Source organism: Chrysoperla carnea, chromosome 2, assembly GCF_905475395.1.
Source record: "Chrysoperla carnea chromosome 2, inChrCarn1.1, whole genome shotgun sequence".
Lineage (NCBI taxonomy): Eukaryota > Metazoa > Arthropoda > Insecta > Neuroptera > Chrysopidae > Chrysoperla > Chrysoperla carnea.
In genome coordinates this window covers 80875255-80903159 of record NC_058338.1, presented here as the reverse complement: position 1 = coordinate 80903159, position 27905 = coordinate 80875255, and positions in this window count along the sequence as shown.

Sequence of the window (27905 nt, the reverse complement as noted above, 5' to 3'; positions counted from 1 at the left end):
AATTTCATGAATTCTTGCCTGTAAGCCCGAATAAATCCCTGATACATTATTCGCGTTATCATATGACTGACTTCGACAATCTGAGAGATCAAGATAAAAAAACTGAAGAACAGATAATACAGCAACTAGCAAATCTTCAGCTTTATGTCTAGAGTTCGCAATAAACATGAGAAAAAAAAATTTTTTTAATTCTTCAAAAAAAACTATATTAATTTATCAATTTCAGAAAAAAAAAGTATCAAATTTTATTTGTTCAAACCTTTATGGAAATAAATTAATTTTATTTTAATAGTTTTCACTTAAATTTAATATATTATAATATACAAAATTTTAATTTGATACATAATGCATAAATTATATTTCTTGAAAGATAAAATCTTTATTTAAAGGAATTAGTTAATTATATATTGTATAGAAAATATTTTCTCACTTTCAAAATTTTGCCGCCCTAGAAAATTTGCCGCCCTGGGCACTAGCCCCGACTGACCCTAGTGTAAATCCAGCACTGCCTCCATCAAGCTCTGTAACTTTTGTATAAGCTACTTTTTGGTTGGTTAGCTTCAAAACAAAGCTATTAGCCATAGTAGATTAAAATGGTCCACCCTGTACAATACATTTTAATTTTTACCCATATATTCCTATAAATGTTTTTATACATACATAAGCATTTACTTTAACTTACTTTGTAAACTAAGATTTCTCTTTTCATTCCTGTTTAATTAACTCATAGATGGCCAAAAATGAATAAATTTCCTTAAAACTTTTGGCATTTTATTTAAAAATGACTTGATTCGCGGTAACAACAATGTTATATTTCCTTGCAAAAATTATTTTCCGCGTACATACTACAAACTAGTGGTTTCATGAACTAAACGCTTAAATTTTGATTTCTAACCAAGTCAAATTTTACCCAAAATAAGCTCCATCGATTTCTTCATAAAATAAAAAAGAGATCTGTTTGAACATAAAAATTGCAGTTTTTGAAGTTAAAAGAAAATCCACATGACTCTACAATTAAACTACGTGTTTATAAATCACGTTACAATCTACAGCAGTTTGATGTGTGTTTGTCTAAGAGGCCATTATTTATATCATCATTTTTGAATAAAAACGACATGATATCTAAAATTAAAAAACAAAATCTTAAAGATATCTTATCATTTTTAGAGGGTGTTCTTCTATTACGTCCTGGTACAGCGCCCTATTGTATAAATTTACAAAATACGTAAGATAAAAAGGTTTTATTAAACATCTGTTTTATTTCAAGCTTTGTAATTTTCGATTACGTAATATAAAGAATTATCATTAAACATTTTTTAGTAGTTTTCAAAACGTTGTGTGTGAAGTCATGGAAGGGACAATAAAATCAATGCCAGCTCTTCCAGTGAAAAATTATGGCGATAAAGGAGACTGTTATGACTAATTTGCAGTTCTTTACATGTTAATGTTATAGGAAATGTCAAATTAAAATTATTGAAAAACACTAATTAATTAAACTTAATGCATTAAAAATTGTCAAAATGAGAAATCAAATTGCACAAATATTATTTTTCAAATGTAAATTATCATAATTATTTAAATTTATGAGACAATAATATTGAATTTTCAATGTAAGTCATAACTGCAATCCATACAATTATATATGCGTCCATACAATTCTATAATCAAAGTAAAGTATCGTTACTATGGAAACACCTCCAATAAAACTCACGCATGGTGCGAATAGGCGTACAAACATTTACCATATGGTTGATTTAAAAGTACACGCTAATTCTATAATTTATATGAAACGAGAAAAATATTTTAATAAAAATGAAGAATATTAGCTCGTAAAATTGTAGAAACTAAACAAAATAATATGAAACAGGCATCTGTATTTCAAAGCGCCATCTATGTCAATACTTACTTCAGTTATGTTTGTGATAGAAATATGAATAAATAAACTTTATACAATGCTATGACTCTTAGAGGCTGTACTAGTGAGTTTACGAATAAGTATATTATTTTATTCCCTAAGACTTTGCATAAGAGTCAAACATAAAAAGTCACATTTCTAACGCATGGCGATTTGAAATATCGGAACTAAAATACACTTTTTTCGGACTTCATAATTATCTGGCGTGATACTTGCCTGAGTAGACATCAATGGCGGACTTAAAGCTATCTTATTTACAAAAGAATACAAGGTCTGGTATTCGACACTGCCTATTCGCACCGTGCGTGAGTTTTATTGGAGGCGTTTGCATGGTAACGATACACTACTTTAATTATAGAATTGTATGGATGAATATATAATTGTATGGATTAAGTAAAGTAACTTGTTATTGGTTTAGATTTTGACAGTAACTGACTAATTTGATTGGTTGAAAATGAGTACCGGAATGTAAATGCGTGCGATAATAAACGATTACAACATTGGCAATATAGCTCATACTTCAGAATAACACATGAGATATAATTTATAAAGATATATTTATAAAAAAAAATAAAAATAAATAAATTTAATTTGACATTACCAGATTTCTGTCTGTTTGACATTACTATAAATTAAAGATTTCTGTACAAGTAGTCAATATAAAATATTTCACGGCTATTTTTTCTGATATACTTAATGAATAACTACGACTATTATACATTTAAAAAAATAGAAAACCATACATATATTTTATCTGTTTAAAACAATTATTACCATTATTTCGAGTGTTATAGAAAGGGGATAAGCGAGAGCAATCTTTACTTATCTGTACACTAAACCCAGCGAAGCGAGTAGGTATCACTCTAGTATCATATTATTTTTGATTTTTGGTGAGTAAAAATAAAATTTCTATAAAAAAACTTAAATAAAAACTTGTATATTTTCATACATATCTATATATGTATTGAAACAAAAATTGTTAGTAATTTTCTGTTCAATTTTTTGAACTGCAATGCAGAAGTTGATTCTCTTGACTGTCAGTAAGTGGTGGATAGAGAGGTAAATCGATATTAAACAGTTCAATTTGTTTCAATATTGAAACAAATGATATTGAATTGACTTTGGTATAAGGAAAAATATAAGGTGTTTTTGAAGGAGGAGACATACATGTAGCCTATTCTTACTTCTTATCTCTATACAGTATGTGTAAAAAACAATTTTATCAGAATAGATGCAATCGCTTGTGAAAATAGATTAAATATTTGGATGGTGGTAGCGGTGGAACGTTGAATTCTTACAGTAAAATCATTCAATAATATAATACTGTGTCCAAAAAATAAGACTACATTTGAATTTAAACTGCGCGCGTTTGTTGTGCATTATGAATTCCTTCCGCCCGGCCAAACAGTCAACATGGAATATAATTTGAACGTTATGCGTCATTTGCGTAACGCTATCCTCCTAAATAGGCTGGAAATGTTGAAAGGCAATTCATGGTTTTTACACCACGATAATGCACCATCCCCTACTGTACTCATAATTCGTGATCATTTCGTCAAAAACTCAACCCATATCGTTCCACAAACATTGTATTCACCTGATCTGGTACCGTGCAACTTTTGGCTGTTCAGTGCAAAAGACTACTCCGGGGACACCGTTTTGATACGATAAAGGAAATTCAAGCCCCAGCAAAGACGGAACTGAAGGCAATCCCGGAAAATGACTACAACCAGCGTTTCGAAGATTAGAAAATCCGTTGGCATAGGTGCATTGCATCGGTAGGGGATTACTTTGAAGGGAATGAAATTGATTTCAAAGAATAAATAAAGAATTTTCAAAATAAATACAATGTCACCTTATTTTTTTGGGTACAGAAATATATTTAGCTAGAGAAAAACTATTACACTTTTTTGTCAGAGTAAACCTTTCATCCAGTTATCCAGATATTATCCTATTTCTTAATAGTTCTAATTTCTTAAAAATAGATAAATTCGGATAGATAGAAATATAAATTCGGTACATTCTTGAAGTCATCATGATAAACATTGCGAATGAATAATGCCGTTCCTTCTTGAAAATATGTCAAAATAGAAAGTTCATACCATCAAGCGTTCGGTTTATCGTATGATGCGAGACAATGTTGACTATAAGAAGGTCGGAGTGTTTACGTAATCAATTAAAATTGTTAAACCTAAGAAGAAAGTCAATTGCCTGGTTCTATTCATCATACCACGTTTATATGAAATATATCAAGGTACATTAAGTTTAGTCCCAAGTTTGTAACGCTTAAAAATATTGACAATAAAAACAAAATTTTGATATAGGTTTTATTTTTCGATTGTCCGTTCGTCCGGCCGTCTGTCTATTCCCACGATAACTCAAAATGGGGACAAGTTCGTAAATAAGCAACATAGGTCAATTTCTTGGGTTAAAAAATGTTTCTTATAAAAAAAAACTTTTGTTTGAAATATTTTTTCTTAACCATCAATGTTTATCCGTGAGGGCACAAATTAGCTTAGAAACATTAAATAGTATGTATATAAAGGTACGTATTGTTTATATTTTAAATTTATACGTTACATATATTATGTATTTGTTTGTTTGTTTATTTTTTTTTACTAAGATGACGTAAAAAAACAAACGAATGTGTAATCAACAATCTCTATACATGGTATTTCAACAATTAACTCAGTCAATTGTTTGTTTTCTCTTGTTTTAAACATACATTTTAAAATACGATTGCCTACGATATTTTGGCGGAATATAATCCCAAAATTTTGTGATATTTTTTATAGTAGTTCTGAGATAAATAAAGAGTAAAACTTCTACGAATTTGGCATTTTATTCAATTTAATTTATTCGCCGCATGATTTTCAATTATTTCAGAGTATTTTTGAGCTTTAAAGATAGGTGAACTAATATTGTAGCTTGTTTTTGTCATGAGATGTTTTTTTGTGGTACCATTCGAATCTGGATCAATTTCCATTTTTATAAGAAGTATATATGAAATATACATAGTATATTGAGTTTAGTCCCAAGTTTGTAACGCTTAAAAATATTGATGCTACGAAAAAAATTTTGGTGTTGGTGTTCATAGAATCATCTACTTAGTCCATTTTCGGTTGTCCGTCGGTCCGTCCGCCTGTCAACACGATAACTCAAAAACGAAAAAAGATATTAAACTGCAATTCTTACAGGGCACTAAGGACGTCAAAATTGAGGTCGAGTTTGTAAATGAGCAACATAGGTCAATTGGGTCTTGTAAATCTTGTAAATCGTTAGAGAAAGAACAAATTTTATAGTATATGGGATTATCAATAATATATATGTGACATGTATAGGTAAATGTGTAATGTGATAGAGTAATCAACACTGTCTTTGCACGGAATTTCAACAATTAACTCAGTCAATTGTTTGTTTTCCCTTGTTTTCAATGAGGTTATATGTGTGCAACTTCTGTTTCGCCATACAATTTTATCTGATTAACATAATTCAAATTCTTTTAAACATCACGAGTAAATACATGTTACATAAGTTACATTGTCGATAATAATTTTTATTGAAATTGATATGAAATTCAAGTAAATTGTATTTTTATGAATATTATTTTCGAAATATGTTTGATATAAACGATATTTGAGACTTTTTTTATTATTTTATTATATTTTGATTGTAACAGATGTAAAACTATTTCGTTCCTTATATTTTCTGACAGGTTAAATATTTATCATGAAAAATCAACTGACATGCAATGTCATTTTTCACATGGAAGTTTTTACACTTCTTAAGCCGTGTAACTGATACAATTTGATTTGATTATTATCATGGAATTTTTTTTGTAAACAATGCAGTAAAAAATTGATTTATATGTTAAATATAAAAACCGTTTTCATTTGTCTATAAAATTCAATGTATGGTGACATTGATGAGGCCAGAACAGAAAATAAACCTCACCACCATTTATAAAAGAATTGGTTCTTTCTCATGCCTAATATGTATAAAAATGGGTTGCTACGATTACGACCAGTGCTACTGACATACACATAATTTTTTGTATTCGTAACTTAGATCTGGTGCCAATCACATTTGGACAGTCACATTTTTTACCCCCGAACTAAAAAAAGAGTTTTATAAGTTTAACCGCTATGTGTGTGTGGGTCTATCTGTCTGTGGCATCACTGCTCCTAAACGGATGAACCGATTTTGATTTCTTTGTTTTTGGAGAGTGTTCTTACCTATGTTTCAAGTGCGAATTTATCTTCCAAATCGGCTCTATTTGGAAAAGGTTTAAAGGAAAAAGTTAATTTAATAGACAGTGTTCTTGTATATGTTTCAAATGTGATTTTAGGGTTCCGTACCCGAAAAATTTGTCGAAGGTTTTTAAATTTCACTTGTTGTATAAATTTCAGAAGCCCTTGTCCAAATTTCTTGTTACAATCTTTATCCGTACGGAAACTTTGAAAGTTGGGAGGTTCTCATCTAGGATGGAAATTTTTTGATTTTTTAATATAAATGATATTGAATTAAGGAGACAATTGATAGAAGAGTTAATAAGCGGATGCATTGGAAAAGTTGGGAAACAGCTCCGAAAGTGAAATTATTGGAGAAAGATGGCCCGTTTTTCGAAAGACGTTGCAGAATCTGTGTAATCTGATATCGGATTCGCAACCATTGACAAAAATACTCCCCAAAGCAGAGTTTGAATGATAAATACTTACTTTGCTATTCTTATGCGAAAAGAGAAATTTTGCGTCCAAACTAGTATGATTTTCAGAATACGTGTAAAAATCCGGATAAGCTGACATCGGATTCGTATTCAGTGACCGGAAATACCTGATAGATGACAATTTCAAGTTTTTGGACTACATATGCCCCCCGATGGGGCCTAATGGTCCCTATGACTCGTTTAAGTTGGCTAAATGTTCTTCTTATAAAGACGGTACAAAAAGTTACATTAAAATCGGTTCTGTTTCCCAACTGTTCCACTAACGACACTTTTTTCCGGCTTATTCACTGTAATACGAATAATAAAAACCATAACGATTTTATTACAATTTTTTCTGCCTTAATTATTTAATTAATAACAAGCTGCGATTGGGTAGAAATAACTATTTTCGAGTGTAAGTAACATACTAAAAATCAATTATACTCGATACAATGAAATTCAAACGGTTTTTTTGCGATTTACGATGAAAAATTAATTTTAATAATAATTCTCAACGATAAGAAATGCTTTGAAATATTTACACTACACCATAAGTTTTTCAAATTTTTAAATTAATATTTAATATGTACCTGAAAAAAATTATTTAGTGTGAGATTCTCGTTTTCGATGATATTACAACAATATAAAAATGACCCATAAAGACCTACTTTCAGCGGTAAATTAAAGTTATAAAAAATGGAGGTGGACATTCGAGTGAGGGAATTTTTTATTGGAAATTTCCTCGTCTTTAAGAATTTTTTTTTTTATTTTCTTAAATATTAACATTTTATGAAATATTGGCAAAAAACAAAATACCTTTTTTTATCATTTATTGTTTATATATTTTGCAATTTTTAATGTGCTAAAAAATGCTCCGGGCACATTTTTCTAGACATCATTCCAAAACCAACAAGCTGTCGCACGTATTTTTAAGACCATCATTTCTATGTTTCTCTAATTTGTACTTGTAAACCAGACTATATATGAAGACGCAAAAGTTTAAGGCCTAAATAACCATATATTGATATTTAGCTTTTCCATCGATGAAACAGCCTATCCTTAAGCTGCACGTAGTGTTATTGTATGACATTAAAAATAATTTTCTGTATATATACAAGTGTATTTAGAATCATTTTAGAAATATATCAATGATACACAAACAACCAAATAAACAAACATATCATCATAGATTCAAAGCTGTACGAACTAAAACAATAATTTTGAATATAATAATGTTAATTATAAATTATGACATATGTGTTTTCATAATGATGGAGCCAAGTATATAGAGACTGTTCTATTCTGTGCTACTATGGCACACCACTATATATATGCTAAAATGATAATAATTTGAATAGTATAGATAATGAAATATCAAATACAAGAAGTAAATAGACGAACGGATGTAAGATATCATATATAATATATATACAATAGAATTTACCTACTAAATATGTATACAGAGTGGCGCTGAAAACATATATCTATAACAGAAAATGTAAGACCTTGTCTTGATCAAGGATGCTAAAAGCAGTTAAGAAAGTTGAGGGGAATGTTAGAAAATTTTTGAAAAAGTGGAAACGCATATAAATAATGCAGTATATTACATTGCTATATGTGTATTTATTTGCGCTCCCACCATATTAGTAACGTCTATGGTGATACCGTGCAATGACATCATTAAACTAAATCATCCTTTTGGTTTAATTAGAAATTTTAATCGTTCATGTTGCATACTACTAAAGATTTTCAAAAACCGACTTCACTTTTCTGACCATACAATGAGAATTCTTCACTTGGAAGTGGTAAAAAAAAACTTAATAAAAAAGCCTATTGTATGCTTTAGTATTGATGTTACAATGTGGGCAATCCTGTATCTAGTCAATATATTATATATTAAATTATATTGATACACTGTCAGTGATGTTTGATATTTAGTATTATTAACAATAGTAGGTTGTTCGTTGGTTAGGATGTTGAAATGCAAACTAAACTAATGTTATTTATGAAAAACATTTCATATTATATATGTTAGTAGGAGCAGGAGCAGCAGTCCATCGCCATACAACACCAAACAACATACAATCATTGATAATCATCATAGTAATTTTAAATTTATCATGTACTGTGTCCTACATGCAGTGGCGGATCAGCCATCAAGCAAGAGTTTCAAAAAAAAGGCTACGCTTAGTTGAAGGCTTCTTAAATAAATTTACGGAGACAAAAAAATGGAAAATAGAAGAAAAGTGGACTGAAGTTTGTCCAAAAGGCCTACCCGGTGTGGGCCCTAGGTATATTTATGAATACAAAAAAGGGACTGTCAAGTAGGTTGCAGGTTCGAATCCAGACAACAGCAGCAATATGAACAGAAAGTGAATGGGGCGGTAAGTTGATCACCTTGTCGTCGCTTGGATAAGAACGAAATAACCGACTCCACTCACATGAAAAAATTAATTGAATATTCGGATGTAGGTTTACAAATAAAAAAAGATAAAAATGTGGATAACCTCTGTTAAAGACGTTGTTTGCGAAACGGAGATTTAATCCCATTATTACTCTTATTATTATTATCATACTAAGAAAGGGCGAAAGTAGAGAAATAGAAGAAAAATGGTAGAAAATACTCAAATTTTTGGCCAAAGATTCTCTCCGAGAATTTCCCCATTTTTCGCTAAGAAGGTTAAGAATAGTGGTGAAATACAGACAACGCCTCATTATTGTATAGAAGCGTCACATAAGTTACTTTAATTAATCTAGAGTTTTTTCGTATTAATTTAAGTCTATTTTCAAACATAGCTATTAAATAAACACAAAGAATTGAAATATCTTCTCATTTGTTTTCTCTATCGTCACCTCTAAAATCGCAACGTTACTACAACCAAATTAATTTCCACTATTTTGCAGCTAACCTTGCCATAAGAACAATACGCTTCTTGAAGTAAACTAATTTAAGAAACGGAATAAGGCCGTAGCTTGAAAAAGTGCCACCTATTATGTTAGAAAATAATAGATGAATCCAATCTTCGACTAATCTAATCTTTATGTACGTATATGTATGTGTCTGTGCGTCTGGGTGAATTTAATATTTTTTGAATTCTCAAACCTTTCCGTTATTCTTTTTTAGCTTTTTGTAATAAAAACCAGCCATGGCTGCTTACCTTCCTTTTTATTAAATTTGCCCCATCCGACTTTATTGCATATTTTGTACAATATTAAGGAAAGAAATTCCACAAATTAGTTAATTTCAAAATGTCTTTCAATGTATTGTATTGGATTAACGTTGTAAAAACATAATTTCCAGGTTGATATTCTAAAATCAAATTTTCCGTAATTAATCTCAATCATATATAACGTAGCAAAGGTCACATTTTCCTTGAGAGATATTAATTAATATTCACAAATATTGTATGAAAAAAGGGATTATTCCTCGATCAGAAGTAAAAAGTTTTATCTCTAGACAAGTGAACGATGTTTTATTACTTTTCATTAAATATTGTTTTGCCTCAAACTTAAATAGTAAACTAAAAATGATTATTTAAAAATAATTTCACGATTTTTCGCATTTTTGTGAATTTAAATACGTATATGTATTATAATGATTCCCAATTTACCCACAATGTTAAAAGTTATTTACACTTCTATATTGTAAGAGTTTTACAGTACATTTGGGAGTAAATTTCTCCAACTTTTTGTTTTAATATACAAACAGCATAAAATGATCAAAATCAGTTACAAATCCCTGAGGGTCCTTCCTTCTGTTAGTAAAATTATTATTATAGTTATTATGAATTGTCTCAATATACATACACACATACACACACTGTTCGAGAACAACTGTGTAATAAGTACACTGTATTCGAAAAAACTAAAAACATCACGATTCACTTTGGATTATAAATTTAAATAAATTCTCGTCTCAAAATCAAGTCTGATCGATTAGTTTGTGCTATCGTAGCTTTTAAACGGATGAACCGATTTTAATTTTTTATTTGTTTATTTGTTTGTTTGAAAGGTCATTTGATTGAGAATATTCTTAAATTTCAAAAAAATCTGCTCATGCGTTACAAGGAACTTGAAATATAGTTCAGAACACACTCGATCAAATTACCTTTAAAACGGAAAAAAAATTAAAACCGGTTCAGATACACAGATACAAAGACATGACTGAAAACGCCCGTCTTTTTTGTCGGGGGTTTCGAAAAAGGAATTAAAAATTAAAAATGCAGATTAAAATTCAAGAGTCTTACAACCACTTTGGTAACAGTAATTTCCATACATACTTAGAAAGACAAAAAGACGATCAGTTTTTTATAAGATCTCTAGAAATTCCGCTAACTGAAAAGTTCATTAAATTTCAGATAATCTTCGCAAAATATCGAAGCTTTTAGAAGTCTGCGAATCATTCAATATTATATGAAAGGTAATATGCATCATATAAATTCTTACTTTGCGTTTACAGTCCCATCATAATTATAAATTTAATTGTCGAATATTTTATCTGAAGTCGGTAAGAGCACTTTTCAAGATAAACAAAAGGCAAATTATAACAGTACAAAATTTATAGAAACAAATTATTGATAAGTTTCTGACAATAGATTGGATAATACAAAGATAGATACAATGATCACTAAATAGTATTTTTTGAGATTACTTCCAAAGCATTGAATTATTTTTTTTTTAGTTTTTTAAACTGAAAATATCTGGGACAAGGTCTATATCAAATCTATCCAAAATTGGTTTCCTTTCATGTAAAATTCTACGAATTATGTTTTATCTAGTACCCTGAGAGGCTTGGAAAATCCATGTGAGAAAAAATGTCATGAAAATTTATATTACTTGGATATCTATTAGAAATTGCTGTGTGCAACAGTGGAACTAAAAGAATTTTTATGTTTAATATAAATTTTTTATTTGTGGTTGTTTTTTTATTTTTTATTAAAGGTGATATTTGTCGTACTTTATTACCGAGAAACATTGCAATTTATATGATGAAAAATGTTAGATATTATGAAAATAAGTGTATAATACTTGAATACCCTGTAGAATTATAATGCATTTGTCGAGTTCATCAGCATAAAACCAATAAGAGATGGTTTATATTACTTGTGCATTACTACCTATATTATAACTAAAACTATATACAGTATGTTTTATTTAATTTAGCCCATAATATATTTTGAAGCTAGTTATTATATTATGTTACTTGATTTTGTAGCTTGAAGGATATTTCAATATTTAGATTCTAGTTCAGACTATAGATAATTTTTTTCTGAATTAAATTACAGGAGTTATTTCTTTTTTTAAATAGATTCAAAATCACGTACTGAATATAAATGCACAAAATTCTTACAAAATCAGGGCAAAAGTGCCACCATTTTGAGAAAAAGCGTTTCTAGCTGTATCTCCGTAATCGTATACTATTGACCAATAATGGTTATAATCTTTTTTTTTTACGATTTGTACGTCTACTACTACTTAATTTTAGAGTTTTTAATCGATCTTCTAAAAATTGTTTAAATAATAAAATGTTTAATAATCTTACTTTTTAATCTACAAATTTCCAACAATTTTCACTTTGAACTTTTTTTTCTAAAATTAACATGTTTGAAGTTATTCAATGTTGCTTTACAACTGCAGATACCTAATAATTTTTTCTTGCACTAAATTACAGGAGTTATTATTTTTATAGGTTAAGTATCATTTACTGAATGTAAATGCACCAAATTCTTACAAATTTGGTGGGCAGAAGTGAAGCAATTTTGAGAAAAGCCATTGGCTTATATGTCCATAACCGTGCACTTTCAATCAAAAATGATATTAAACTTTCCTAGAGATAGTAAAATTTTCTTTGAAAACGATTATTCCGAAATCTATCCAATTTTAATTTTTTTCAAAAAGTGTACATTGATACCATTTTCAAATATGTGTATCACTCCTAACATTTTTTCTGTTCTCCTGAAACATATTTCTATCTAAATCTTGAGCTGATTGACTTCATACATGAGAGTGGAGCAAGTTTCAGACTGGCAGGTGCTCAAGAGTTGTGACTATAGCTTCAAATCTTTTATCTCGTTTGCCTGATCTTGATCTAACTTTTGTTTACGATATGTTAAAAACAAAAAGCAAATTTTAAATTCACTGAAATTTTACTTTTGTCTTCCAAAAACATTTTCGAAATTTTCCAAGAAACAAATGACACAGAATTAATTATAAAGTTACGATCTTAACAACTTAAAACAAACAGTTGACTGAGTTAACTGATGAAATAAATTGTACCGAAAGTTTTGAAAATCAGTGCTTGCATAATTTTTTAAAATTGAAATTTTTGAAGAGATTAAAAAAACCAACACAATTATAGCAGCCTTTCGGCCGTCATTTATATGGTTTTCGAAAATTTTCGAAAGTATTTTCTAGAATTAGAATTTTGTTTTGTTTTGCGAAAATGTTCCACAAGATAGTTGCAGTCACCTGCAAATTTCAATCTCGCTCTCATTAAATAATTTTGGAGAAAATGGACTCCTAAATTTTGTCCTTATTTGCATCCTCACGGACAAACAGTGACGTTTACGTAAACATGTTTCAATCAAAAGTTGTTTAGTTTTTTATAAGGAATGTGTTTACATTTAAACTTTTGTTCTATCACGGTTTACAAGATGGGTTTTACGGACTCAAGACCCAATTGACCTATGTTGCTCATATACGAAATTAGCTTCAATTTTTTCATCCTAAGCACGCTATAAAAAAATATTAGATTGATATCTCATTTCAGTTTTGAGTTATTGTGTTCACAGAGAGACAGACAGCCCGACAGACAACCGGAAATGGACTAATTAGGTGATTTTATGAGTACCTATACCAAATTTTTTTTCGTAGCATCATTATTTTTTGTCGTTAGAAACTTGGGGCTAAACTTTGTATACCTTGATATGTGTAACATATTTCTTGAAATGAGATATAAATAGTACAATTCTTTCAATTGTGTCTTATTTTCCCCTACTAATAAGACAAACTTTAATAAACCATTCTGTGTACGTTATAGAGTGATAGTCATATTCAGTTAGAATTAGTTTGAGCTGCTATCCACATAACACAGTCTAAATATAATATATATGTATAGTATAGCATGTTGATATATTAAACATATTGATAATACAAATGGTAGATGGTAGACATGTATATTATATATTGCGCGAATTGATTATAATGCAGAAAGCCTTTGAATATATTTCAGATAAGAGTCTGATTCGGAATAATGATGTACGTTATACGACAGGTATATATCCTAATATTTGACATATCATGTATGTTTTTCTAGAAACATCCTAATTTATTACTATCAATCGAATAAATTATCGTTCTGGCCTTTTTATTTAAAAACATTTGTTTAACTTGTCTTTTCTTGTTGTTTCCGTTTGATCTGTCTTCTAGAAATCTTTCAATCATTCGATCTAGTTGAACCAGATCTTTAAAAATTTGCATATGAGGGACAAAAGCGGAACAACTTGCTTAGTAATACAGGCGTTGAACTGAGATATCTGTAATTAATGGTTTTAGAAAATTCCTGAAGAATGTAATTTTGATCATAAATTATAATCAAAATTCAGTAATTTCCTTTTGAAGTGTAAAAAATGAAAATAATTATCTAGTAGGAAGAAAGTTAATAAACTCGCACGCAAATAACATGCTATGTTCACAAAATACGGTTGAAAATCTAAGAAATTTGTAGCACATTTATCCAAAAATATTTTTTTGATTTTGTATGCCGGTTGAAATTTATGCTTTTTGGTTAATTTTAAACAAAGAAAGTCTCCTGTAATATTTCAATTGTCAGCCTTGTAGCAGCTTAGTTCCGTTCGCGGTATGCCTAGGGTAGCAGGTTCGATTCCCACCGTCACAATAAAAATTAATTTAATTAATAGTTGTGAAGGGCTGATGCACTGGCATGAAGAACTAGCACTTAGCCTCTCAAAATATTTGAGGAGCTGATAAAGGAAATTATTAGCGGAAAAGATGGCAAAACACATAAATGATATCACAATGGGCTCTATAGCCTAAGCGTATCCTTCGTGGACAGCCCATATAACCCAACCTTACCTAACCTAATATTTTAATAAAGCTGACCACTACCAAATTCTATAGATTTAAATGTTTGGAAAACTAAAAAGTGGTCAGTTTCAAGTCTAAATAAAATGCTAAAAGAAAGATATGTCAAAATTAAACATCTTTTAACAAAATACTGAAGGGTAATTACATATTTTGCTCCTACTCGATTTAAAACATGGATTACTTTAATTTTCCAAATGGTACATGGTTGTTGAAACTTCTTCATATCATTTTATCTATTTTCGAATTATGAATTTATCAGTTTTTTTTTTTCAATTTATCTACAGTTTTTTTATATAAATTTATATATTCTAGAACAACGAATATTTCTAAAAGAGCCTCGAAAAATTGCTAAGCAGAATACTTGGGTGGAGGAAGTAAATTTTAAACTTGTCGATGTTTATGACAGTACTTTACTTGTAGCAAACTTTGGATCACATTATTCTCTCATCATTTGACAAACATAATTTCAATTTCTTTCTTTAGTTCTCGTTCAAAAAGCTTCGAGTATCTTGCTTCGAGTAAATCTATCCTAGAATTTATCCTAAACTTTAACCATACATTTATACGGATATAATATCAACTTTAAATTCAAATGTTTATATAAGTTACAATTGTTTATAGTTTATAAAAGAGGATATACAAATAATATTACAAACATGGAATACAACATCCATTGATTGGGTAGAAAGTGTACACATTACAAAACATGAGTTTAGTAGTATTAATTCGAGCTTTTCTATATTCTATATTCTATATCTGTCGGTATACATGTTTTGCTACTGCTACTGTTATACTTACTTCACTCTATGTTATTGTCGGTTTAACTATGAAAGCATCTAGTAATTGTGGCTATTTGCAAGTACTCAACTCTGTTATGAATATTAATGTTTTCGACCATTTATTTGTAGAATATATATACATAGATAGATTGTATAAACAGTGTGTCCATCAATGGACTGGGGAAGATAACCATTTTACAAGAAAAAGTCCTTCACAAAACGAAAAAAAAAATTATTAAAAACAAATGAAAACAAACAATTGACTGAGTAAATTGTTGAAATACCATTTATAAACAGTGTTGATGACGCAATCGTTTCTTTTTCGACGTCACGTAAATACAAAAAGATAACCACTTTTAAATAGCCACATTCACATAACTGATATTCACATATTAATACATACTGTAAAATTTTAACATAATTAGCGCCCTCGTGGATGAACAGTGATGTTTACAAAAATATGTTTTAAACAAAAGTTGTTTCTTTTTTTATAAGGAACATATTTTACACTTAAACTTTTGTTATATCTCTAACGGCTTACAAGATGTAACCTACGGACGCAAGACCAAATTGTCCTATATTGCTCATTTACGAAGTCGGCCTCATTTTTTACGTCCTGAGTACGCTATAAAAATTTCATCTTGATATCTCTTTTCGTTTTTGAGTTATCGTCTTGACAGACAGACGGGTAGACGGACAGACATCTGAAAATGGACTAATTAGGTGATTCTATGAACACCTATGCCAAATATTTTTTAAAGGTAGCATCTATATTTTTAAGCGTTACAAACTTGGGACTAAACTTAATATACTATGTATATTTCATATATACATGGTATAAAATTTTTTAATCTACTCCTACAATCTTGTATGTAATTTCTCAAACCTGATTTTTCATGCCCATGCATTATATTTCATATTTCTTCATCATCAAATTTTATGAATTCCCGTCCTTTTCAAGCGCAGCGTGCTGTTTAATGACATAATAAATAGATACACAATTTAAGCATGTGCCGTTTAGGAAAAAACAGGCTCGAGAAATAATTTTGACATTTAATTTTTTTCATGCATTTTTAATATCATACCTGAAATAAATTTGCCTATAAATAAAAATAAAATAAATTACTATTGATATTATATTATTTCTCTAGTCTGTTTTTAGCCATGGGTATCGCATTTCGAAAATCCGCTCGGGACGACCTAGTTCATTATGAATGAGATAAATAATATTCTTCTTTTTTTTCTTTTTTTTTTTGAATAACGTTCAAATATAAATGTGTCTTGGACATTTATTTTGCCAAGCTCTATTTTCTAACAAATTTATTGAACAAATATAAGATAGTTACGAAAATGGGTAGCCATATTTTGAACGTCCTATATAATCCAGCTTTAAGAAACCATTAGTAAATTTTGTAGTTGAGAAAATAGTAGGCGAGCCGAACGTTTAATCACAAATAGATTTTCTCAAAATTCTTTTCCATTTTTCCCTAATGATAACATAAGAAAAAAATATATATGAAAAAGCTTTATAGATTACGTCGAAAAGGATCTGGTTGTAAGGTGAGCTCATCAAATTTCCGCGATATGCCTGTCAAAGTAAACATGTCTGACGGAATATAAAGCTTTAATGATAAATTATAAGGTTTATATTCATTATTGATTTTAAATTTTTGAAGTAGATTTGTTTACTTCTAACTAACCTGAATTCAAATTGATGGTAATGTAGTCATTATTCGATTGTCAAAAATTGATAAAAAATAGACTATTTTCGTTTTGTTTTTTCTGGTAACCATGTATTATGGTAAAATATTTTCTTATAATTATAATTTTTTTTATAATAGGGAATATTTATTTGGTTTTTTAATATTTTTAATTTATTGTTCTCACCGTTATAACATAGTAAAAAATATAACATACAATTTTTAATTAAGTGTAAAAAATTATTTAAAATACAGAATAATATTGAGGAGTTTAAGCACAGTCTTTTGGCGCTCTCTGTTGATGACGTATTAATATGTGACCTGTCAATTGGTGACAGTTCAATGTATAATTTACACTTTAAAAAAATGAATTTACAACACAGAATTTACACTCGTTATTATTAAGTTGTCTAATAAAAATTTGTAGAATAATATAACTCAATGTAATTCCATACAAAATATAAGTAATTAATAACATACAGTATGTCAACGAATTTGACAAGCCAATATTATGACGTTATCTTCCGTTTATTATCGTCCGTTTTAAAAATTGAATTTCCGTTTTAGAAATTTTGAATTTCTCTAACTGAATTTGTACTTGTATTAATTAATTTTAAGTAAGTAAAAATATATTAATTACTTAAATAATGGTTTAGTTCAAATGTCCAGCCAATAAAGTTACGGAAAAAAATATTTGAACCAAATTTAAATTTCATGATTATTCCCTATTGTATATATTGTGTCCATCATAGTAGAGTGAAAACGATGATTAAATCAGATTTAAATCAATCAAACCTAAATTTTGATATAGGACCCTTTGATCAAACTGCGGGTTGTATATCAAACAAATAATATAAAAATTGTTGGTCAAAGTATAACTTGATCGGAAATTATCACCACCACGTTTAACTAAAATTGCCATACGTTCAAAACAAACACTTAATACGCGATTTTAAACGAAAAACGGTTTGTCTGTTTTATGAGAGTACATTTATTTTGATTGAAGATTCATACATTCGCAACAACACAGGTTTTTAATGAAACAAAATGTTTTCTTGTAAAATTAAAAAATATCTTCTTTTCCTTCTCGTAACCTATATCAGAGAACACCCTGTATATGTTTATATTTTATTCTCTGAGTATATGCTCCACTTTGGATTTGAGTATGTATATTTTATTTGATTGTAATCAGTCGTTTACAGTTCATGAAAACATTAATTCATTTAATTTATGTTACAATCTGATAATTTTTCATGTAGTAGGAGTCGAAAATAATAAATTGTTTATCATTTACGGAACTTTAAAATCATAAATCATGTATCATTTAAAGGAAAACACTATCACCACATTTCGAAATACACCAACTGCCACGGTACTTGAACACACTGCAGTTCTCTGTTTTTAAAATGTTTGCTGTGAAATCAATAAGTATACTTATAATTTTGTTGGTTTTTCAGTGTGTTTCTGATCATTTTGTGTAATAAATTTCTATATTAGTACACTAAAGTCTCGACCATCGAAAACATCTAGGAATCAGAACATTTTTCGCCTGCCCGTACTTTTTGCACTCTCTCTGCAATCACTCAAAAATGGAATTATTTTTTGTATACATAAAATAATTGTTATGATTATAAAACACATAATTATTATTATTATTATTACAAAAACACGTATTTAATGCTGCGTGTACAGTCTCGGTAAAATACATACATTCCAATGCTATTTTTGCAATGCTTCATTTTATTTGTAACTAGCTGTGAGCTACCCGTTTTCCTGGGAAACATCCCCACTTCCACCCCCTCCCTTATACCCCAATGCGTATCAGTTGCACGTTTCTTAATGTACACGTCATGCTCTTTTATTTAATACCCCACTTAGGTACCTATATTTGAAAATATTTGATTATTAATACCCACTTTCTCGCTCAACCTTTCCACTCCCCAAGAGTTAAAATAGGTAAACATCCTTTACAACCCCTATTTATACTATATTATGCATGCATTACTATACTATATTATGCATGCATGCATTATATATAAAAATCTTCCTTTTGAATCAGTCATCATGCATTATATATAAGAATCATCATTACATACCAAAAATCGCATCAAAATCCATTGCGTAGTTTCACAGATCTAAGCACACATAGCGATTAGGGGCAGACAGACGAAAGCGACTTTGTTTTATAATATATATTGATGAATTTTTCAAAACAATCCGTATAATCGGAAAATAATATAATTTTAAAATTTACTTATATCTTTTTTTTCTTTCCACGATAATATCATAGAAAGATCCGAAACGATTTAATGTTTTATAATCAGAATTTTTTGAATTTTGTAAAATTTATTTGTTACCACCATTATAAATATTATATGTATTTTTGTAAGAAAAGAAACGTAACATAATGATATTTATTATCTACAATAAACCAAGTTAAATACAGACAAGATATATCTATTTAAATCGAGAGCCTTTGTAATTACGTGGTATATGTTTAATGTTTACATACAGTTTTGTTGAACTAGCATCGGGTACCAAAAAGAAAATAAATAATTTTTAAATTTTACAAGACCTTTCTATTTCGAGTAGTTGTTGATTGATAAGTAGTTCTTATCTCACGGGAGTAGATAAAATAAATTATAGTTTCCAAAATTAATAAAAAAAAAAAACAAGTGAAAACAAACAATTGACCGAGTTATGTGGAAATACCATGTAAAGACAACGTTGATTACTCTGTCACATTACACATACATACATGTCACACACATATAACTGATATACCCATATAATACATACTATATAATTTGCGCATAATTTAACGCGCTCTCTCGGGTAAACGGTGATGAAAATTAATCGGGTTACGAAAAAATGTTTCAAACAAAATTTGTGAATTATTTTATAAGAAACATTTTTTATATTTAAACTGTTGTTCTATCTCGAACGATTTACAAGATGGGTACTACGGACCCAAGACCCAATTGACCTATGTTGCTCATTTTCGAATTTGACCTCACCTTTTACGTCCGCAGCACGCTATAATTTCAGCTTGATATCTCTTTTCGTTTTTGAGTAATCGTGATGACAGACGGACAGACTACAGACGACAGACAGACAACCGAAAATATACTAATTAGGTAATTTTATGAACACCTATGCCAAAATTTGGTTCATAGCATGAATATTTTTAAGCGTTACAAACTTGAGACTAAACTCAGTATACCTTGGTATATTTCATACACATGGTATAAAAAACAAGCTTTATTGCTCTAAAAAGTGGTCGATTTGTTTCATCAAATCAGCCAATTTAAAAAAATGAATGTCGGAACCATCCCACGCTTTTAAGTAAGATGGTTCAAATGGTTCATTTCAGGAAAAAAAGGTTTTGCTTCTTTCTGGTCTACGATTTTCTATACATTCTGTTAAGATTTTAGAAGTCAATATAATTGTAAATTTACGATTGTGAACGTAAAATGCAATGCAATGTTATATTATTTAGTATCTGCACATTATAAAGTAAAAACTCACGACGTTAATTCGATTACCATAAATCTACAAGCTTATGCAGAAACTATTTGATATCATTATCTATACTTACGTAGTACTTAAATATTTACACTCCAAGTCAAAAATATTTCGTTTAATACGATACACGTTTTTGAAAGTTATATTGATAGTATAAATATTGCAACTGATCTCACTCAAAAATTTTGAAATATATCTCGGCATGTTAATGTTATCTATTCGCACCGTGTATAAGTTTTATTGGAGGCGTTTCCATGGTAACGATACACTACTTTAATTATAGAATTGTATGGATTGCATTTATGACTTACATTGAAAATTTAATATTATTGTCTCAAAAATTTAAATAAATATTTATGATAATTTACATTTGAAAAATAATATTTGTGCAATTAGATTTCTTATTTTCACAATTTTTAATGCATTAAGTTTAATTTATTCGTGTTTTTCAATAATTTTAATTTGACATTTACTATAACATTAACATGTAAAGAATTGCAAAATAGCCATTACAAGATCCTTTAACGCCAAAAATTTTCACTGGAAGCGCTGGCATTGATTTTATTGTCCCTACCATGACTACGCACATAACGAATAAACGTTTTTTTTATGTTGCTTAGTTATACTCAGTCTAACAAATTTTTCACGATTTTCAAAAGAAATATCCATTTTTATAGCCCTTAAGTCCCACATTAAAGATTTTAAGTCATTGGTGTCCACATGAAAAGTTGAATGAAAATATTAAGAATGTTTTCCTTAATTTTTCGGAAGAAAATTTCGAAATTTATTCGTCCGAAAAAATAAGTATGAAGTTGGAAAAAATGATAAAGTACTTAATATTTAGCCGATCATTATTACTAATTTATTATACGCTAAGGAATTTAAATTGGTGGAAGCGATGGGAAGAAAAGTGTATTTTATGCACCGATAAACAATTTCATATATCATACTAATGAGGCAAAAACTACTTTTCTCACTCCTTTTACCGTGAGGATAATATTTCTTTAACGCACTCAGTGGCACAATGAACACAACATTTAGTTTTAAACGCATTTTCAACCAAACAAATTAGCTTAAAAAGGAATTTTCAAGAAAATGAATTCATGAACATCATTTTCAAGAAAGTTGCAGTTGTAGTAACTCTTTAATTGTTCTTTTTTAACACGCTTATATCAGCTTCACCTGTGTTTATGTATATTTATATGTTTGTATGTTTGTATGTTACTCTCTAATATCATACCCATGCATAGGACTTCATCAGTTATATACATTTATTATACTACCGATAACCATACTAAACATATGTACTTAGAACAAGCAACAAGCGTTTTTTTACTTTTTTAAATTATATTCATATTTCTGAATAACTAATGACAAATTTTAAATAAAAATTCTCGTTCATTTTCACATTATAAAGGCGTACATAAAGTTTTGTACGATATACAGGTGAGAACGAATTATTATTAACGTACTTCTGTGATTTCCCAACTAGTACACTGGTTTTGCAAATTTCGTATGTGTATGTTAATGTGGCGGTTTTCAAACTTTTAGCATGTTTTTAAATAAGACCAATTTGAAAAAAATTTTTAAATAATTTGTTTTTGTACGGTAGTGTAGTTATAATACAACATAAAATCAATTTCATGTGATGTGTTTATAAACTATTGTTTTATGTACAAGTCAAAACAATTACTAGAACTTTTGTTGATTTTTAACAAGTTTATTGTATTTTAACGATAAATTTCTCTGATTAAGTACTTTTAAATAAATACTTTACTTGTTTAAGTAATTTACTGTCTATGTAAGTAATTATATACTATTATATAATATAAATTACTAATTGAATGAACAATTTATATTCGATTTTAAGAAGTCGTTTTATACATATAACGATAGCTAAAAATATTGATTTTATTTATTATGCAAATACAATTAAAATAATTTCAATAATTTTCATTCGATATACGATATTTTTAATCTGAGCGCGCTTTATACAAAGCTGAAGTTGCTTGATAAACCGCAAATAGGATAGCTTTTTAACTGAAATTTTAAACAAATTCAAATTCGAAAATATGTAAAAACCTGGGGACCTTTTCTAATTTTTTTTTTTCAGTTTTTCATCATTTAATTCTCTCGAGAAAAAGTTAGTTTTTGAAGTAAATATGGTTGAAAATTATCCGGATAGGCTATAAACTATTTCCGGTGGGAACAATTATTGCAAGTGGTGCCTAGAGTAATCCCCGGCTCATTTTTCGGGTTAGAGACTGATCTACCAATATATATTATAAATGCGAAAGTAATCATGTTTGTTTGTTTGCTTGTTTGTTTGTTTGTTACGCTTTCACCCTAAAAATAGTGAATGGTTTTTAATGAAACTGTACAGCAATATAGCTCATACTTTAGAATAACACATGAAATATAATTTATAAAGATATATTAGGAAAAAAATTTTTTTCTATAATTTAATTTGACATTACCATAAATTACAGATTTCTGTAAAAATAGTCAATATAAAATATTTCACGGCCATCTTTTTTTATATACTTAATGAATAATTATACTTAATAATATACTTAATATACTTAATAAAACAATCCTTACCATTATTTCGAGTGTTATAGAAAAAGAATCAGCGAGAGCAATCTTTATCAATCTTTACTTTTAAACCCAGCGAAGCGGGAGGGTATCACTCTAGTAATGATATAAAGAAACTTTTGACAAAAAAAAACGGACAAAAAGTTTTTTTTTTAAGTAGATTTTTTGTTAGTTAAATTTTTTTTTTTTTGTGATTTTTAGTTAATCTTTAGTTAGACTGATTTGTCACTAAAAAAAGAATCACAGAAATCGGTTGGCGTAATTGAGTTATTCGTCCATTTGTCGCGCACATACTATTTGCACATTATATGGTTTTCTCATTGATTCCATGGTTAGAACTGGACCAAATTGAAATGGAACCAGGCGACAAGCACCAGCTTTCAAATATAAAAGAACCAACAAAATCGGTTTACCCAGTCGAAAGTTCGGAGGTAACAAACATATAAAAAATATTCAATTGAATTGAGAACTTTCTCGTTTTTTGAAGCCAGAAGGTCAAAAATCTTGAAAATAGGTGTAGTTTTGAAATTTACTTACAAGAACGTTATTATCTATCCAAAGGCAGTTATATTTTCCAAAAGTTTCATTTTTCTAAGACATTCATACTTTTTTGGAAATAAAAAGCCAATATCAAATTGGAACACAAAAAATGTCGGTTAGTAAATTAAAAAAGAAATAATATGATTGGCTTCCGTTTGATTGTCCTAAAAATGAACACCAATCATACCCCCTCGCTGCACACCACATATTTTTTAAATATTGTGTACCTACTGTATATTATCGTATAGTAAAATCAATAATAATGTTAAAATATCATAGTTTAATGAATGACAATATAATATCTAAATAAAATGGAATCACATAATATGTAATCTAACTACACAGTAGGACTTTAATTAAACATAAAGTGTGTTCATTATGAATGTTTAAATTCATCTACCTATGCTATCTATCTAAAGATATACAGAATGTTCGATTTATACCTAGGCATATAAATATCACGAGTATGACAGAATACATGCATTAAGCAATGCATCCAAGTGGGAGGTATTATATACATGTGTTGAAGCTATGATATGCGTTGAGATAGTTGTAAGATGCTTGGAGAGTGGGAGTTTCTTAGTTGAATAGATGAACTACAGATAAGCCTCCATACAAGTCACTTTTACAATTTCATATAACACCTATAATACCTCTTACTTAGATGCATTGCTTAACGCATGTACTCTGTCATACTCGTGATATTTAGATGCCTAGATGCGAATCGAACATTCTGTATATATATATATATATATAGGAGACAGTGCAGTGCCAGTTATTATGATTAACATTTATATACAGTCTTGGTTTAAATAATAAACACACATGTTTTTTTTTCGAGATAGGTAAACAAGATAGGTAAAACATGGTACAATATTATATTGAACCAAGAATCATATCCTAAAGTACCAAAGATCTTTGGATCATCACATTGGTTGTTCTTGAAGGCACTCAGGGTTGAGGAATGGGCATCATGTAATGTATCTGAAATTCAGTCACTTTATTCTTGGAGCACCCATTCAGTTATTGCTTCAATTTCTGTTTTGGGGTAAATGAGACTCCTTTTTGGGCTAATTACGCCTACGACATGGTTTTCTTTAAGTCGAAACTAATTGCAAAATTGCATAACTTATATTATCAAGTATCAGTGGTACAGAACGTTTTTTTTTATTCAAGCCACATGACTGTACACCTTTTCAAACTTTACAGAAATATGCTATAATAAAATGCAAACCAATCAGCACTGAAGTTGCGAACAATTTGAACAAACAATAGTCAAATTGTTAAATAAAGAGTTAAAGACGGCATTAATTTTACTTGACATGCTCATTGAAAATTATTCTACGGTTACTTCCCTTCTAATAGGAAATCTCTATATTCTTAAATTTGCAAACTCACAGATAGCTAAGCTTTTCATGAAACTAGAATAATTCTTAGTAAGTTTGGCCCGGGATACTCCACGTTACCCTTTTGTAAACATTTTAAAAAATATCACTGTCTACTATGTCATATTTAATAATTAAAATTTAATAATAGCAAAATCACACTATGTTTATTAATTATTTACCATTCTACAGTTTTTTATAGATTATCAATTTTGTCTGTAAGCTCGTGCAGGGATTTTTTTGCGGGAGTCTGTAACCAGGGCTTGGTTGGATCACTTTACATTAGTTTATTTTCCACAAGTTGTGGAAAGAAACTGTACCCATTGTCAAATTTTCATTTTGTTAGCCTTGTATCTTACTGGTAAATTTTCTTATATTTTCCTTGACCTATTAACCTATTAAAGTGCGTTCCCGATAAATCATATTTTCTGAGACTCATCTTTAAATCATGTATATGCATTTTCATTAATGTCTTTTATAAGCGGGTCAATTTTTTTATACATCTGACGGTGTTAAATTTTTAGATTTGATGTATTAAAGTTTGCGTTTTTAACATATAGTCAATATATATACTCCATTATATGTAAAATGGCTAATTTTCTTAAGATAAATTTGGAAAATTAATATTTTTAGTTAAAAGCATGACAAATATTTTCCTATAAAAAAAAATAATAACACTTGTTTCCTCATAAACCTTCAGGCCGCCTTATTAGCTCAGTTGATTAAGGCGTAACGTACGCGGTATGCTTGGGGTTCGAGTCCCGCCGTCGCAACAAACTTAGTTTAACACATTTAAAAAAATGGTGGTAAAATTGCATAAAATTTCACTATAGGCTCTATAGCCTAAGTGTGTCCTTCGTGGACAGCCAATATAACCTAACCTAACCTAACCTTTAGGCATCAATATTTCAAAAACTATAGTACCTATATATCGAAGAATTTAACACTTAATTTTTTTCTATTTTTTCCGAATTCTAACAGAATCCACTCTCAAATATTTTCATAGACTCATTTTTTGGGAACGTCCTTTGAATTACTATAAATTAAATCAGGAACCAATTCATCAATATTTCAAAAACTATAGTACCTATATATCGAATAATTTAACACGTAATTTTCTTCTATTTTTTCCGAATTCTAACAGAATTCACTCACAAATATTTTCATAGACCCTTTTTTGTTAACTTCCTTTGAACTACTATAAATCATATCAAGAACCAATTCGGCGCATTATGAGGTTTTCAACGTTTTTTGTGCAACGAGTCCATAATTCTGTGTTCAAGTTTGCTCGATCACGAACTATTTACTGCTTTAATAGATAAACAGAAAATTGGACTGACATATTGATTAAGTGATGGTCCGAAGTAAAGTTTTGTTTCTTTCATAAACATTTCCAAGCGATTGCATACTTCAGGCATAAATCACAAATTACATAGATGCGGGATGTTGTACCAACAACCAAAGACTTCTTTAATTCGTCTTAGCTTTAATACAAGATGAAAATGTTAGTAACTTTCTGCATTTTATAAAATTATAAAATGTTTTATGAGGCAACATAACAATAAAGCGCAAGTGGCTATTCGACTTGGTCAAAATAACCAGGCGTATAACGATATTAAACCATTTCAAACTAAATAATAAACCTTCAATATCTAATATCATAATAGGTAAGAAAAAAATATGTAAATTAAATATCTTTTTTTTTTATTCGCCCACAAACCACTTTAATGGATGGTTATTTTTCATTTTTATTGAATATAAAAATATATAATTTTAATAAATTTTTATATGAAAATTGATATTCAAAGTAAGAAAAAACTGCCTAAAGAAAGCTTTCAATCCTTTATCAAATATGCCAAAATATTTTTATCAGTTTTTATTGATCATTATTTATTATACCGAAATACTTTTTATCATTTTTTTTACTGATATCAGCAAAATATTATACTAAAATTATATTCAATTTTTCTCACTTAAATTACTAATAAGTATTGATTCAAAGTCAATAAATTATCCAGAATGTAAGTGAATTCAGTCTGTTTATTCTTGAATGAAATATTAGTAGGGAAATACTTGCTTGTATTTTTGCTTTGAGGATCGAAACTCGAAAGATGTATAAAAATTTTTCTGCTGGAATCTTCTTTTAATATAATAAGTATTAAATGTACCATAATTTAATAAATTTTTCTTTTGTTACAGGTATGGATTCAAAATATTCTCAAAATAGATGTTTAACTAATAAAAATGGCACATGTTTGAGTAGAGTTGATTTTCATGATAATAACATATCAAATTTAACATAAATATACGATAAGAATTTTAAGATCTCAGCGCCTCGAGAGTAACAAAAATGAACCTTTCATCAAATCATTCAGCTAATAATTTTCATTAAATAAAAAGGTTATAGATAGATTATTGAAAATTTCTTTTGTAGAAATTTTGTATAATTGTGTTTAAAGCGTACTTTTTACAGCTGATTCCTTTCGTTGTTTTAAAAGGATGATTATTCTTAGTGTGAGCCGTTGTTGCTGAAACTCCAGTTTAGCTACATTTACTTAATTTCGTTCAGCAAAGACATTTTATTTAAAAACAATCCTAAAATAATATATTCAAATATAGCCAATCTAAATTACTTAATCGCAGATAATTGCTATA